The sequence below is a fragment of the Thermobia domestica genome, chromosome 7, assembly GCF_964235325.1.
Source record: "Thermobia domestica chromosome 7, izTheDome1.hap1.1, whole genome shotgun sequence".
In the NCBI taxonomy this organism is placed as follows: Eukaryota; Metazoa; Arthropoda; class Insecta; order Zygentoma; family Lepismatidae; genus Thermobia; species Thermobia domestica.
The window spans coordinates 66,206,804-66,225,931 of NC_137460.1; positions in this window are offsets into that span (position 1 = coordinate 66,206,804).

Consider the following 19,128-nt stretch of genomic DNA (forward strand, 5'->3'; position numbering starts at 1 on the left):
CATTAAGCTTGTGTATTATTGTGATTGATCGTCGACTGAATATAATCGCAAGATCACATATCTTTAAGCAGCTAGGAAGATAACCACGATGAACTCAAACATAGCTGAGATACACGTACCTTTATACAGCTGATGACTGGAACTGCTATCGATGTTCTGGACGATCTCTATATTGCTGCCAATAGTCTAGAATGATTGACTATTGTGTACCATTATCTACTATAATGGTCTGCTGAACTATTAGATCTCCTGATCTAATACTGAACGTAGAATCACAGAGAAGTGACTACTGTGACATGAGCGACTATGTTACTGCTCGACGTATACTAATCTCTTAGACTCAACTCAGAGACTAATGCTCGAAGACTGATCCTCAAAGACGGCTCCTCGAGACTCCTCCGACTGATCCCCATCTCTAAAAACTATAAGGTTTTATACGAAGATTCCAGACATCTTGGAATTCATTCTCGTCGACTTTCTGTATATCTCAGCTATTGGTAAAACGTTGGTTTCACCCGAATTACATCGTGATCAAATTCTCAGACTTACAAATTTCTGCGAACTCAACGATTATATCACAGTCAAAGTGTGTCAATGTTACAATGTGACAATCTGATGACAATTCAAAACATTACAAATACAAATTACAATATCTTACGAATTGACGAGCAAGCGTCTAGCCGTAGAACATTCATTACATACACACAACATTGATGTCAACACATAAACACACACACGTGTTTACGTTACGTGATAACACTTAGTTTCTTAACATTCAATTTTATTAAATATACTTTCCTTTACCAAATAATATCTTTTGAATAAAATCAATGACATGCCTCAACAATATGGAATTTCCGTCGGCGTAATAATGTACAGGCCTGATCAGTAACATAATAATAGTAACATGTGTCTTTTCTACTTTTGTGTTTGTTCTGTCCGGGGCGGTCTGAAAAATTAAGAATGTGTAATCAGTAAAGCTTCAAGTTTCCACACAAGCACGGTGATAGCTTGCTCGCTTTCTCGTCTCTCTTGCTCCACATCGTTCCAATGCTAATATAATTATTTCCTTGTGTCCTACGTCTTGTCTAGTATGACAGTTACATAGTTAATGTAGTTTAATTACCCTATCGTGTCCTGCGTCTTGTCTTGCGTGACAATTAAAGGGTTGACGTACGACATTTTTTCTTTGTGTCCTTTATTATATAATATGTCTTGTCTCAAGGTTATTGTCTCCACGGTTATCGTTATTATAATATCTTATATTAACATACTTAAGATGACACCTATATTATATTATGATCATTTCTGTCTCTTTTTGCTCCCTCGAATGTAATCCAAACAAGGCCTTGAAGGTCGCTATGTCCGATATATACCGGTATCTAAAGGTTTGGTCATTTCGGTGCGTACAGAGCTGTGCATATAGAAGGTATAAGTACATATATTTTCGATGTCCCTTTTCTCAAGTTGCCCGTATATACATACACCGTATGTATTAAACTACAATAATTTAAAATCTCTCAATTAGTAAATTTAGTACTACGCCAATTTATTCCTAGATTAATGGATTTCTTTAGGCACTTGTTTTGGGAAGGAGTTTTGTTGGCTCCTTTCATAAGGTACTTATATATCGCTTCCTCCGTAGCCAGGTCAGTGTTAATAGTGTTTATATTCAAAATAATCTGTAGTCCAAGTTTCGTTGAGGCATTTTAAAATGTTACGAGGTAAGGGTTATTATAAAATGAGTTTAATGCAGGACTACCTATCATAGGTTGTTTAGATATGCTGGTCTAACTTGAACGCCTACGATGTGAAATGATTATAGTTAGATTTTTCTGTAGTGCTGTTATATAAGTAAATAAATGAATCGATGTATATCTAATAATGGAAATAAGTGAAGAAATGTTGAAGAATGAAAGTGTAAAGAAACCGCTTTTACTATAATCCGGCCATCACTTGAGTAGTCCTAATTTGTAAACTGACCCTGCACTCATCGTATATACCGCCATCGAAGCGTTGTGAATATTTTTGTTTTTACAAGACGCAACTTGCTTAGTTCTATTCTTATTGATTAATGAGGCCTGAATTGTGTAAGTTACTAGTTATGGAAGGAAAGCAAAGATAGAATCTGTAGTGGAATAACAGTGAGCGTTTCAGTATTAGTGTAATTTCTACTATTCATAGTGTTCATTCAACTTAATTACCCTACCATAACATGTGCGTAGAACCTTACTGGTAATTTTTGAAAGTGTTGTGGTGTGTACGGTTGTGCAACAGAAATTTGCACCGAATATAACTATTCTTGGGAATTCTAACGTCTACTTCAAAATCAGTTTGGAATTATTTTCTATTGTCGGGATACGGCAACCGTGATAGCTTTCCACTTTTTGAACTGGGGACCTCGTAAATTCAAACGTCGACATTTGTATTTTATGGATAATTTATTTTCTGTCAACTGTTTAACTAAAACAACATTTTGTTTAAGGTAATCACAAATATTTATGTATTTCTTTTCTTTAAAGTTACATTAATAAATCCTTTCAATCAATCACTATTTTATTTCAAGGTTATACTGTTTTTACATTAGAAACTTAAATAAGATGTTATTAATATAACCAGTGGATTATTTAATCAAATTTACTAGTTGCTCGATAATGTTGTTGCCAAGGACTTGCAAGCGTATATTGCTGTGGATTTTTTAAATTTATCTTCCGTAGTTATAGTTTATGGTTCAGTTGTTATTTCCGTTGCGCACTGGTTTAATGATTAATAGATAATTTGACCAAGCACGAGTGGAAGGGAATTCTCATTTCATCATTCAAGGTATTATTTATCTTTTCCTTTCTTCTGTGTTTAATAGGTTAATGGATAGGGTCATTAAGCTCATCCTTGGTGGTTCGAAGTCAAAGTTTGTTGCACGGGAACTAAGGTGAAGTTATTCAGATTAAGATGGTGGTTGTAACTAGAAATAAATTATCGTTTTTATAAAGTAAAGTAACTCTCAGGCGACGCTAAGCCATGATTAGCGTACGGCTCCTGACTTTTAGATTTAGGGTTGTTACAACTTTCAGCATTAAATTTGTGTAGGTGCACATTGTAGAAAATGGCTTCGAACTTGATTACAATTCTCAATTGTTTTAATTCCATAAGAGTTAAACTGTTCAATTTGTCTGTTATAAGTGCATTATGTCCTTCACATAGCACTTACTTCAAGTCAGATCCAGTAGTGACACCGACATCTACAGTAATGATAATATTTTTGTACATTTCTTGAAATATATTGTACGATAGCTTCAACATGTTTAGAAGCATATTGACATGAGTGCAACAGTTAGAATAAAAAAGTAATAACATTAAGTCCACTTGATACAAGAAGTTAAAAACACTTTTCAATATGTTAATTTCGTGCATTATAATTATTTCATTTTCCTTGCTCCTTTTAAGACAATAAAAGTGAGTCAATCCAACTTGTTTAATATTATGCGAAATTAGACAAGTAACGGCTAAGCAAGTCGTTCCTCAACCTAGATATTTCTTCAAGGAAATGAGCGATCAAAAAAAACTCTCTCAGTATACATGATATTCTTGTTTAGGTAAGGCATGCTGTCATAAGATATCTTCCCATGTAGTGATAGCGTGCCACTCGTGGTACATGCACCAAAGGTTGAGAAATCGCTAAACTCTAATCTAACTAACTAATTAAGTAAAAAAATATATTTCTTTACAAAATATCAACAAAATCGCCTCACTCGGTCATGACAAAATCATCTGAAAAGAAACTCACCCAACAATAAATTACCCATCGTTGATATTTCCATAAGAAGCAGCTTAGACAATATTCTAGGATATTTAATGAAATGTTATTTATTAACTATCAAAAAGTCTTAGTCTTTTCTGAGAAAATCATCTAAAAAGAAATTCACCTTTAGAGTAAACAATCTCTTGTGATTTATTTCATAACAAATGAATTATCCTGTATAGCAGTGCTATTGGTGAAACTTCTATTTATAAAATATGAACGAAATCGCCTGAGTCATATTTGAAGGAAGTTTTCGAAAGTACTTCCCAATGGGTAACCTATTCTTTGTCGATCTTTCCAGGACAAAAGAAGTTATGCCACATTGTCAAATTATTAATGAAATATTCATTTCTGAAGAGTAAACAACGTCACCCGAGTCGTTTTCGAGAAGATTCTCTGAGAAAACACTCATCCCAAGGAATAAACTATGTCTCGTAATTTTTTTCTTGGAAAATTGCAAAGCACAATATAGGGTTGTTAATGGAATATTAATTTATGAAATATAAACAAAATAGTTAGAGCTGCTTTCAAGTTATGATTATTATTATTATTATTTTCATTTTTTAATAAACTACTCTTGCTTATGGGGATAGGATGAAAACTTGAATCTCCTACGCTAGAGAATTTGGTGCAAACACGTTGAACATAATGCACCATAGAATATTGAACCTGTTTACGCGTTCATCAAATATAACATTATCGATATGTAGGTGCCATAAAACGTGTAAATTCCTTTAATCCTAAATTTGATTTTCTTTTTACGATCGTCATACTTTATCCTCTTCTATCCTCTCAAGAGAGTATCGTGGAATCTATACGAGTGCTGGCACTTATTTCCTTCAAAATCAGTCTAAATATCGCCAAAATGCTTCATTTACTATATAGAACAATTTTAAATAAATTATAATAATTGAGTTCTTACCTTATTTTGCATCTCAGCTATGGTAAGATTAGATAGGGTTTCATCCTCTGAATAAGGAAGAATATTCTTCAAAGTAGAAGCATTGAGATGGGCTACTTCAGTTACGAATTTTTTGTAATACTTGTCCTTTCCATTACTTTTACCGAACAACCTTCAATAAATGCAAAGATGTATTATGAAATTCAGAAAATATTTATTGATACTGTTATTATTTGTTATACATCACTAAGGAAAAACGAAATAAATTCTTTAAGTTTTACGTCCCACGCTTATGCCGACTAAAGTAAAAGAGACGGTTATGATGAGAAATGAGTAAAATTGTGGAATGAAGAAAGTGGGAAGGAACGGGAGAACCCCGTGAAAACGGGCGTTTGTCCACCACAAAGTTTACTTGGCGTGAGCTGCGGTCTAACCAAGAACCCCATGCACCAGAGGCGAACACTCTGCCACTGACACATCACTAAGGAATTTGCATTATTATTATTATTATTATTATTATTATTATTATTATTATTATTATTATATCAAATTACTTTATTACAAAATGCATATTTAACACACACAGTTTGAAATGCAATGTACTCCATCATATGTGGTTCCGAGCAACAGCATCCTTGTTGTTGAAATAACAGTCGAAATGCATCTCAAACAAAAGTCTTTCCAAATATTTCCCGCAACAATTAGCTTATTGGATGGCTTAACACAACGATTCTCAACGTATGGCTTCAGCAAACATTATTTGTAGAACCTTAAGGAATATTCGTTGTCTCAAGGTAAGCGTATGAGTTAGTTCAAAGGCTTAAATAATTCTCGAAACATTGCATTCTTTCATTCAGAATGAGTAGTGTACTAGCATAAAGAGCGGACTTTTTTTTAGGTTTTTGTGTGCTTGAAAAGATTAAATAAAACATTTGAGTACAAACTGACTACAAAAGGTTTTACGAAATCACTGGTCGTGGTCCATTTCCATGCACGAGAAGCTCATATGATTTGACTTAACCTGTATACCTTTATATAAGCATGCTCATTTAAAAATAACAAACCTTTATTTATATTATTTAAATAAAATAAAGAAACAAAGAACTCAAACCTTACAATTACAATCTTATAAAATAGTAATACAAATATCAATCTTAAATGATCTCTCTATATAAAAGAAGAACTCCTCCCATTATGACTGAGCAATGCCAAGTCCAAACGGCTGAAGACAGAAACTTTGAATTTGAAAAATATATCTAGAATTTATAACGTAAGATACCGCTAAGTAAGAATTTTTGAAAATTTAAAGTGCAAGGAGAGGGGGGATGGTGTTGTACTTGTTATAGTAAGATTTTCAAATTTTGGAATCTTTTAACCCATTTAAGCCCCCCCCCCCGAGTCGCAAACGACCCACTTACGTATTTTGTTATTGCTAAAGCTTATATATTTGTACCCCGGGTCGTTTTCGACCCAGTATCATAATTAGCAAATGTGAGTTCAACAAAAAAAAATTACACTAAATTCACCAAGAATAGGTCGAAAACTGTCCATTTTCCAAAATAAATCAAAATTCGAAACAAAAAGATAAGGGCATATACGGCTTAAGGTTAGAGACATGTAATTTGGTATTTAGATTTTTTCACTAAAAAAATGTAGACATGTAATTCGCTGTATACTTTTTTTTTTTTAATATTTAACCTAAAATGAAAACGAAATTAAATCTTTCAATTTAATGTCCCGCGATATTGTCCTTTAGGCTAAGGGAACGATGATTGAGATAAATGGATGATGATAGAAGAATTGGTGCAATGACAAGCTGGAAGGAAGTACCCCAAAAAAAACCCCGCGGACATGGTGTTGTCCACCACCAATCTTATTTGGTCAGGGATTGAACCAGGGACTCCACCACAGGATTGAACTAAGGACCAGAGGTAAGCGCTCCACAACAACTGCCGTGCTGCAGCAGGAAAGGAAAGAGGTAGAAAGTAAAGGGAGGAGAGGGTGGGGATTTCATATTAAGATATACGTATTTGTAAAATTCTTTAAGGTTACAAACATGGAATTTGGTATTCGGACTTTTGATTTAAAAGTTTTAAACTCGTATTTCGATGTCTTTTGATATACGACCTAGAAAAGAAGAAAAAAGAGTCAGAATGGTTCACTAGTATTTTCATTCAAGATGTTCGAGTTTCTTGCAAGATTTGGAGTTGTTAAGTAGAATTGTATATGAAAGACAGAGAGTTATATGGATGACACTGAATAAAGATAAAAAGAAATAATAATAATAATACTATACTCCGTATCTACAAAAAAAGAAATACATTTTTCTGTAAAATATACAAAAAAGAATAAAATATTATTTTGGTGATGTAGAATAAGAAGTAGGAATAAGATAAAGAAAAAGCATTGAGTGCAATTTGATATTTAAATAGCGATTTTCTTAACTCCTCATTGTAGGAAAACTAAAAAAAGCAATGCTTTTCGAAAACATACTATGGAGACTATTTTGTACAGTTGAATGAAGATAAAACTATGAAAATAAGATTAAAGGCATTATGGGAGCAAATGGATGTATAAATGACCTTTGTTCTAGCCATCCAACTTAGGAAAACTGTCCAATACTTTCATACTCTTATCTCCATTTAACCGTACAAAAGCTCAACTTCTTATTGCGTTTTTAAGAAGCATCGTTGTGATAAGTTTTGTATCGCAGTGTGAAACAACGTGAACTATATGAACATAATATTGAAACTGAAAGTAGTACATATATAACTTCCGGTTGCAATGGAGGGTGGATTTCGTAATGGGAGGTGGTCGTGACATGACATACTGCGGTTAAGACACCAGGAGCTCGATCAATCTCTGAACTATTTTACTGGCAACATATATTGGTTTGTTAGGACAATAAATTGAGGATATGATAGTAAGTATTTTGATAACAAATATGAAGAAATATTCAGTAAAATAATAAAGAAAAGTTTTGAAAAAGATTTTACAATATTTACGTTCCTTTCTTTGTTCATTCATATATAATAATATTTTCCTTTCATTATGACCTCAACTATTATAAAAAGTTGTTACATACAACTACATAAAGTTGATACATACATATCCACTATTATGAAAAAATACATACCCAATAATGTCTTGTAAAATATTTTACAATATCTGCGTTCCTTTCTGTTGAGCCAAATGTTAACAGAACTTTCTTTCCACATAATTTGTTGTTGTTGTTGTTTTTATTATTGCGTCAACTACTGTCTGTTCCAAATGACAGGTTAAAGGCGCAGCAGAAAACTGTTTCTGAAATAACATCTTTGATACTGCAGAGAAGCGATGACAAAAAATTATGATTAAAACAATGTCCACATTGTTGCAGAATGGCATTATGCTTTCGAAAGCTTGAAATTTCCGACTAGTAGCAGAAATTCTGAGAAATCCGTAACTTTTCTATAAATTTCAAATTCCCTGACTTTTCCAGAATATCTCGCTCATTAGCTACCATATATTACAAGTAATATAAATCTACTCATAAGAAAGACTAACCAAAGCTTGCTGGAGCTTTTTTATTTTTAACGCTGATTCTTTTTTTATCGTATCTTTTTTGGTGATCAAGTCCCTTTTATCTATGGTATATGATTTTAGATCTATCTTCTGTTTCTAACCTTCTTTGGTTTTATACGTACCTTTTAATAGTTTTCTTCAAGGCTGGTGGCAAGAAATTTGGAAGACAAATCACACTAGCAGGTAATGGAACTTTCCACTCGTTGTAAGTTCTCTCTATTGTGACCACAACTGGATCCTCTTGGAATTTGTTCCACGATTGTAGTATTAGGAAACACGAGACAGCGACACATAATGCAAAAAGTATGACCCAAATTAACCTAAAATTTACAAATGGAACAAAGATTGTTAGATATATCTATATGTTGTTTCTGTTATGTAAATTAGAAACGTTTTGTTGTTTCAAACTTAAATGTCCACATTCTAAATGTACAAAAATAGGGCTGTTGGTTTACAAGTAATATTACAAGTATCCTACATTGTTGGTGTATGTCTGTATGTAGAAATGTATATGTCACTGTGCGTCACTGTTACGGGTATATGTGGCATTGTTAGGAAAATTCGAAACAATGGAAACAATTTAATACTTAACAGTGTATACCTTTCATAAACAGTACATAACCATATAAGTAATATAAAATATATGGGAGCAGAGTAAGACTGTCAGCTGTACTAGATTGAAAAGGAACGACACACTTACCAATGCCACAAAAATTAGTTTTTCTCTATTTTCTCTAAAAAAATGCGTGAAGATTTACCCTCCCATATCATTTTATTTGGCTCAATCCTATCTTCCAACTGGGATTTGTATCACCTTTCGACATTTGTTTTTCGTTAAACGCTGATAATATTGTAGAAATTAGTGAATCAAAGTTTTGTTACATACGAGAAATACTTTCTAAGTTAAATATAATTATAACCAAATTATTTCATTGTCTTGTTTTATTAATCCTCGAAGGAATATAGAATCACATTTCCTTAGCGATTATACAATGTAGGACAATCGGATCAGCTTAGATACTTCAAAATTGTATCCACTGAACAGCAAAATCACGCCCTACGAACAGTGATGACAGCAGTTTTACTTGGGAGGTGAGTGGGGGGGGGCAGAGATTTATTCAGAGCAGCAGCTGTTTTTTGACTGTATTACTTGACTTATATTAAAATACTCATACATCGTGCTCTGGAGATGGGGACACAGTCGTAGGGCAATGTTAGCCCCCTGGCGAGTACCCGCCATCTCGCCTCCATCTCGCGTCGTTACTGTCTACGAAATGATGTTTTTCTTTCAACGCGTTCAGCAGCTTTGTCCACTTTTTCAATATAATGCCTTTGATATTGGAAAATATATTAGCAATATAGAAAGTAATACACAGTAATTCTCAGTAATAACGTACAGAAATGTTACTAATATTCTCCCATTTACGCTTAAGATAATTACTATGTTTCCATACTATTGTAGGAAGCTAACAAATTCTTAATATTTTTATTGTCTGTATTCCTATGTAACTTCGTCTATATTTGAATGTAATGGTAGAACCATAATGATTTTCTAGAATTCAATGAACAAGAAATCGATTTACTCACCACAATAACAGAAGAAAAAGAAACTGTAAATGTCGTTGCATGAAACTAAAAATGGCAGACATTAAGCCACATACTGTATTAACATGCAAATTCTCAGAAAGCACATGAAACCCAGAATGAATTCGTCGGAGGCCGTGTAAAAGCAGCGTAACACAATTTCAGAAGTAGCTTATAGGTGTATGATATTACGTTGATTTTAATAGATATATGCTAAACAACATGTTAGAAACATGATTGATCGTTTCTGTATATCATCAAACTACTAGACTTAGAGAGAAGAGTTTTATTGCGCATACCAAAGTAAACAAATATTTTGTTCAATAAAACCATTTCATATATATATTTCAAGATTAATTTTGGGGAAATGTATCATTGGTTTTAAGCAAGCTGATTTTTTTTAAATTTTGTATAAAAATATTTTTATTAGGCCTATATGTGATTTATAAGATAATAGTAATCCGCATTAATGCATTTTCCTGTAAATATAAAATTAGCTTTTGTTTCATATCTTTCAAGTTTTAATTAGCTCAAGATGTGTTTATTGCTTTGACAATAAATATAAATTATTTATGTGAAGTATTTCTATTTCAATTTTAATTTAAATACAAATTTCACTTAACAATTAAATGCTTTTTACAAATCACTATATTATGTTAATAGTATATTCACATAACTCGTACTTTCCACGAAATATTTTTAATTGTCCCTTTTCAATTGGATTTCCAGTTAAAAATTTGGAAGTGTTCCTACTTTCTTCCATTTTTGCCATGATCTGTCTACCTGAGTCTCCTAGATTTTATGACAGTAATAATGTGAGGGAATGTTATGTAAACAGCATAAGTTATGCAGTTCCTATTAATACAGTTTCCACCCTTCTCCATTCTCATCCCCTTAGGTCTGAATGTTCGCCTCAGGATTTTATTTTCAAATATTTTCAGCCTAGAGCATTCCCTCAAAGTAAGTGACCTTGTTTCAAAATCAACAGCAGAACAGGTATAATTATCGTTTTATATATTTTAAGTTTCACATTTGACGACAAATTTCACAAAGACTTAAAGAGTTCGTACTTGATAATAACACTTATTACCCGCTTTTAGTCAACATTTAATTTTTTCATGGAGAGGGGTTTTGGTCTCTTAATGTTGATCCAATATTTGAGTGATTTAGCAACTTTAGTGGTAAATTTCCCTTCCAGAACAATCTTCACCACAGTTCATTTTAGCGATGACAACTGCGGCGAAACCTTTTCATATGAGGAAAAACCAGATTCATTCAGCTACCTTGTATTGAAAGTTGCCTCTTTCGTTATTCACACAAGATTTTCTTTCTCTGGGTTGAATACTGTGATAAATTAATAATTATGGATGGATTATAACATGCCTATTTCGTTATATCTCTTAGGGATTTCTCAGAGTTTGTGCGACCTTCAATCTTGATCAACGGACCAACATCTTTGTACCGTTATGACATTGCATGTAAAAATAAAAGGTGTTGACTCCTTTTGAGAGGCGTGATCCTTCTTCACAACAATGTTTCGTCCCACATAACAAACAACACGTCTTCCAAGTTTCTGGCGCCCACCCAGGATATTAATGCTTTTTAATGGATTTTGGTAGTCAGGGATGTACATAATTGAAAGGTATCGATTTTTAGTTAGATCAATAAATACAGGAAACGGATCAGCATGGGTTCAATTCATATAATAACAGACTGATCTCTTGTTGTATCACGGTGAAGCAGATTTCTTCTCTTTCATCAATTTCTTTTTAGTAACATGACTTAGGAATGCTAATTGAGAAGAGACTAGATATTGAGTTTATTAAATAAATAAAATACAATATTAACATAATATTACTATTTTCTCAGATTGAAATGCACATGAAAAAGCACTGTTTTTCTTTATAATAAGGAAATTATGTTAAATATTGAATTTACCTTTCAATAGGAGATCGTTTGGTTTTAACAATTTCGCTTAACCCATGCAATGCACTTTCCGAAAACACTTTCGTAAGAAAATTCCAAAACACTTTTAGAAATGCCATTGCCGCTTAAATACTTTCAACCTGTGAAGAAGGAAATTATTTTTACTTTTTATATTAAACATGTTTAGTTAAAATATATTAATATTATTTTCTGAGTTTGTTCCCTTTTGATGTATGTCGATTAATGATTTGGAGTTTAGCGTAGCTTTCATCACCAAATCTATGTGAGACGTAAATTTCCAACAATTCAAAACATAAGAGATTGCACTGGGAATAGAACCTAGATCTCCTACCCGAAAGCGCGTACACTACCCACATATCCACAAGGGATCACTTCTGACGTATTGTGTAATGTAATGTGAACTGGGAAAGTTAAAATATTAAAGGACAGTAAAAAAAATCTGGCTATATTATCATAAGAAACTAGAATAAAAGAATATAACTTGAAAGCTATCGTTTTGACCCTACAGCTTTTATAGTTTTTATAACCACTGCTGAAATTTCAGGAACCAAGCTTTGAACAGATTCAGGCAAAATTTCAAGTGCAAGTTTCATCCACCTGTAAAATGATCAGTAATTAAGTATTTTTTACTATTAAAATGTCAGTAATCAAATACATCAATAACGAAAGAAAATGACACTCAGTAACCAAGTACATTTATAACGGAAGAAAATAACACTATAATAGTGTTTTCCTGTTTACACTGGCTTACACATGTTTATCTCAGGCATAATTACGTATTCATAACTCTAGGATTTTCAGATGAACAAACTAGCTTTGCTATCATGTAGAACATTTAAAGATATTATCGCTTTTTATATAAATTATTCACTGCGCTTACCAAATTATACGATGAATCTGCGTACAAGACGACCTCCTTCTCTATTTTAAAGAGGCTTCTTAAGAACTTTCTTATTTTAAACAAATTCTGATTATCAAAATTACAAATTGTTTTATTGATACAAAATATCTTAGGATGAACAAGAAAATAGCATTATCTGTTGTACACTTATGCAAATTATTGATTGTCTAATTATAATAATAAAAGGGCAAACACAAATACAGTATTGCAGATAAAAACAATAAGATATTTACGGTACATTTATTGTTACTTTTACAGGCTATTCTAGTGTATTTAAAGACAGAACAATAACTACTACATCAATGGGGTACAGTTCAACGTTCGATATAAGCTGTTACACAACGTAAAAGCAATGACCTCAACTGCCAAATCTTGATTAGTATTTTTCGAGTGATGAATAAGAGAAAGAACTTCGTTATATAGTCATGTAGATACAGTCTGTTAACATTGTATTTCTCACTTATATTGATTTGGAGCGACAATCTTATCAAAACAACTGTTTACTGTCTGATTTTTAGTGGATTCATAAAGTGATTTTCGAGCTATTGTTCTTTATTAGTATATTTGGTTCGTATGTGTGAACTTATATATCTCACAATGTATCTGAACCATCAGGATAGTTTCTGCTACGTGTGATGAGTTGAATATCAAATTTAAAAGAAAGAAAAAACTTATATTCCTTTAACTCAAAGGTGTTATATATAATTGGCTTCCAAAGTAGGTATCAGGACAAGAGCTGGACACCTGACATTTATTGTGTTAGTTGTTCAAGGCTTTTCGTGGAGTAAGCTACGATTCTTGTTATATGGCGCTTGCTGCTCCCGTAGTTTGGGGAGAGCCAAGATTTGGAAACAATTTGGAATCTCGTAAAGAAGTTGAATTCGTGTAGAGACTAGGACTGTAATATGTCACTAGATTCCTCTCCATCACTCTTACTTAGATTTCTGTGAGGATAACTTCGTAATTGTAAACATCGAACACTATGAGTGTTTCCATCTGATTATATCAATCATGTGAGAAAGGTATCAAGGGAAGTAGTGCTCAAGTATGTTAACAAATTTAGTTGGACTCTGGGAAGGGGCGTTACTTGGTCAAAATACTGAAAGAAATCGTTAATTTAATACTTCGTAGGTACAAAGAACGCATGATAATTTCTTAAGTGCAAATCCTATGACTGTAAAGTATTTACCCAACAGTCACAATAAAACTTTCCATGGTACGAAGAAACGGTTACTATTTTTAGAACTAGTGTAAATTTCCGTACAGAAAACGACTAACAAAATTTTTGGGACATAGGAAAAGTTTTATTTTGGAGATCTGTGTTATTTTAAAAAAGTGCAACGAAACGTAATTTACCAAAAAAGTTCTTCGCTTGTTAAAACCAAAGTGCAAACATGTAAGTATTTAAATAGACTTAAAATATGTCAAGATTACAATTAAAATAAAATACAGGGAAATAACACGTTATGAAGAGCCTGCCTCTAGTCTGAAAACTTCTTAAAACTACATAATACATGAAAGACTCAGAATATAATAAAAATATGTATAAGGAGATAAGGAAGAATACAAAGAAAATTATTCGTAAGGCGTATGAACATTATATTAGGAAAAGCGAAATTGAGGTTAAAAAGGATGTAAAATCTTTCTGCTCATATATAAAATGTAAAGAAAAGAATAATAATAGTGAAAGTAGTAGTATGACGTTTAACGGTAATACATTGAACACAAACAAACTAATTGTTGATTGTTTTGCCAATTATTTTAAATCAGTATATGATAAAAAAAAACATATCATCATACAACCCTCCTGAGGAAGAACATATGGAGGTAAGCAACTGTTTAGAAATTGATAAAATGTCGAATGAAGAGTATAGGAAAGTTATTAAGAAGTTAAAATCTAAAAAGCATGTGGACCAGATACTATTCCTCCATATGTGATAAAAGCATGCTCGGAAATACTACTAGAACCACTGTCTATACTTTTCAATTTAATACCTAAAACCCAAACGTTTCCTGAAATCTGGAAAATTACTAAAGTATCAGCAATCTTTAAAAATGGGGATAAGAGTAAAATAGAACATTATAGGTCTATATCCATGATTTGTGCACTAGTAAAAGTTTTCGAACAAATATTATATGAACGTGTTTTTAACCATGTAAATAATTATATTTGTGAAAACCAGCATGGATGATCGATGGTAACAAATTTACTTAATTTCACTCAATTCGTTCATGAAGCTATACATGATCGCAAACTAGTAGACACAATATATATTGATTTTGCAAAGGCATTTGACACAATTAATCATGACATACTACTTAGAAAACTCTCAAGCTTTGGATTCTCATCAAAGTTACTAAGATTGTTTAAGTGTTATCTGTATCAGAGAAAACAGTATGTATACTTCAATCACACAATATCATTCAGTTATTATATTGATTCCGGTGTCCCGCAGGGCTCAAACTTAGGACCCTTATTGTTCCTAGTTTTTATAAATGACCTCCTAAAAATATGTTAAATATTCCAAATGTTTATTATATACCGACGATTTAAAATTATACAAAGATATAGAGAAAATTCAGGATGTATTGAAACTAAATGAGGATCTAAATAACATATATCAGTGGAGTATAGAAAATAAATTATATTTTAATACTAACAAGTGTAAATTCATGATATTTTCAAAACAAAGAAGGTTAACTAAAATTAATCCCCTACAAGATAGACAACAAAGTATTAGAACGTGTATATACATATAAAGATTTGGGTATTTCTTTCAGCTGTGATATGTCTTTTAATAAACATACATTGTTGGTAACACATAACGCTTTTAAGTAATTAGGATTTATTATAAGAAAATGTTTACAAACATTGATGTTATAGGAACTATTTTTAAACGTATTGTAAGATCAAAGATTTAGTACGCCTTGGTGATCTGGACTACGAAATACGTAACTCAAAAGAATCAATTAGAAGCAATTCAAAAAAGGTTTTTAAGGTATCTATACTACAAGAAACCTGGACATCTGTAATTTCTAATACAATTTCGTATTCCAGACTATTAGGCGAATTCAATTACGCAACTTTTTCGAATAGATGTGTTATTCAACAAGAAATGTGTTTATTTAAAATACTAAATGGTAAATTCGATAACAGTGGGTTTTTGCGGTATATTAAATTCAATATAAAATCAAGAACTTTAATAACGAGGAAATTATTATGGTATGAAACTGCAAAAACCAACACGTACAACAACTCACCTTTAATAATATTATGTTCATTATATAATAATATAGCTGAGAGTATCGATGACATTGACTTAAGTTTAAAAGGAAAATTATTTAAAAATTATTGAACAGATATTTGTGCGAAATTCAGTTATATAGAAAACGTAATTTATATTAGATATTACTACATTAACTACAGTAATCACATTTGATCATTTTCTATTTTCATGTTATTGTAATGTACAATATCCATGGTGAGCACATGAATGTGTGCATGTGAAATGTGCGAGATACATATGAGTGTGTTCGTGTATATTTGTATGTATAAATATTGGTGTATGTAGTATATGTATATATATGTATATGTAAGTGTATATACGTATTATGTGTGTATGACTATTTCTAGAATGAGAGTATGAGTTTGTGCTTCATAAAATGTATGCATTGATCTATGGAATGTCCGCATACAAAGTTTTGTATTGTATTTGCTTATTGCTTTTACTATTTTTATTTTTTTCATTTATAAATTTCTGTTTTACATATTATTATTATAATATAATAATGTAATCAATTGTGTTCACTTCCTGTAATTGGAGAGATCTCTCTGTTGAAGCAAATAAATAAATAAATAATAACTACCCAGCACTAATAACACAAGACTTTTCTACTTATCTGAAATCATGATCATCATAGGTATTCTAGAAGGTTATTTGCCGCAACAGAGAAACTTCCATGCTCCACTGTTTAACGCTAACCTCTTCGTCTTCACGTCTTTTCTGTTTTGATATTATCCATCTAGTTAACTTTCTTCGTCCCATCCGTCTCTTTCCTGCCACCATATCCTCTTGCACGTAACTCATGATAGAATTCCTTTTTAGCTCAAGTCCCAACTGCTTTTTCTTCCTCTACTTAATAATACCTAAAATTGTACTTTATTTTCCCACCATTTCTAACACCCTCCCATTCGTTTTCTTTTCGACTCTCTATTCTTCTTGACACTCACTTTCGAAAGCTTTCAGTCATTTTTTTAAAAATCATTTTTCCGTAACATCCATGCTTCTGCCCCATACAATACAATACTCCACACAAAGCATTTTATGAGTCTTTTTCTCAACCTTTTATTCAAGGTTTCACAAACTAGATTTTTCTTTCACCTAAAGACTTTTTCGCTACTCCTAACACTGCTTTCATTTCTCGTTCGCACTTCGTATTATCACTAATACTTACCCAGGTATCGAAAATTAGTCATCTGTTTTATTTTCTCCTTTATATTTGACACCGACTGCTTTATTCCAACCAACATGGCTTTTCTCCTTGTAACATTTATTTTTATCTTATATTCTTCACAAACCTTCCTCAAATTTTCTAACATCATATTGATTTTCTTTTCGTATTCCATAACAAGTGTCATATTATCTGTAAATCATATACCTCCAATCGTTCTACCTTCAACCGTAATGCCGTCTTCATTCTGTACGTTCTTTTTCATATGTCTTCTATATATATATATATATATATATATATATATATATATATATATATATATATATATATATATATATATATATATATATATATATTAAGGCCGTGTCAAAAAGTGCAAAATGCAAACTTCGAGGATGCACGCTCGAAGTGTACAGAGTGCACACTAGATAATACAGATTTCGTCAAATTAACTTTTGATCCGCTCATCGTTCCAGCGCCTCATCGTGGTGGAACATGAAACATTGATAGCAGAAGAAGGGAGAATTTCGCGTGCTAGAAAAAAATAAACTACTCCTTTCTTTAGAAGCATGCCTTCTCAGCTATATTAAAGATAAATATATCGTACAGATTGACAATATGGGAGAACCATAAAATGATTTTTATGGTACCTACTGTACCTGCAAATATTTGCCACTTTGGATCTTTCACGCGCAGATTAACAAGAGCGGAACGTAAAGATAATAACTATATACATATTGCGTTATTTGTATACACGACTCCAAAAGTGCATTACCACCTGCAATTCTCGTTTTCCTGCAATAGCAGGCAACCGAAAAAGCTCGGCGGTTGGGTTGGTTCCGAATTCGAAAGGCATTGGACCAAACCTCAATTTTGTTAAAAATATATCAGTGTGGCAAACTGAAAAATAAGGAAATAAAACAAATTGTTAAGAATGACAATTTTATTATCGTGACGGAGTTGGATGACATCAAAAGTTACAAAATGATCTTACTTAAGCAGTTCAAAAAAGATGAATGGCAAAAGACACATATCAGAAAAAACATTTCTCTCCTTCTCCCCCCCCAAAAAAAAGAATTTTAAAAAAGAAAAAGTTACATAAAGTAAAGGTTTAATATAAAAGACTCACCCAAAAGTTTGAAAATTGGCACGCGAAAGGCAAGAATAACTGAACCCAAGTGAATAAAATTGTGCACAGATATTGCAGACGTAAAATGTGGGAACACAGGCTTCGTATTTTCCTGCAAAAAAGGTTCGGTGAGGCACGGACCCCTCCAAACATTTGATCACGAAATATCAAAAGTGCTAGTAACAGTATGTGAGATGTGTCTAAAGAACATGAAGAATTGCAACGAAACTTAATGTATGGATAATATGCGAAAAACATACGAATACTGTTTTTTTTATTTTCTGCGTAAAAATGGTTTTACGGGAAAAAGCACCCACCCAAAATTTTGAAAGTTGACGAACGAAAAGCAAAAACAAGTGAATCGAAATGAATGAACTTGTGCACACATATTGTAAACGTAAAATGAGTGAATACGGGTTTCGTATTTTCCTGGAAAAAACTGTTGGAAAAGGCACGAACCCTTCCAAAGTTTTGGTCACGAAATATCAAAAGTACTAGTAACAGCGAGGTGTGTGTAAAGGAAATGAAGAATTGCAACGAAACATTTTGTATGGAAAATAACCATAAAATAAATCAATACGAGTTTCTTATTTCCTGCGGAAAAACTGTTTTAGGGGTCAAAGGCTCCCACCCAAAATTTTGAAAGTTGACACCCGAAAGACAAGAAGAAATGAGCCGAAGTGAATGAAATTTGCACAAGTACTGCAGACGTAAAATGAGGATAAGGGTTTTATATTTTCTTAGAGAAAACAGTTAGGTGGGGCGCCGACCCTCCCAAACGTTTGATAACGAAAAATCAAAAATAATATTAATAGTATGTGAGATGTGTGTAAAGGAAATGAAGACTTTCA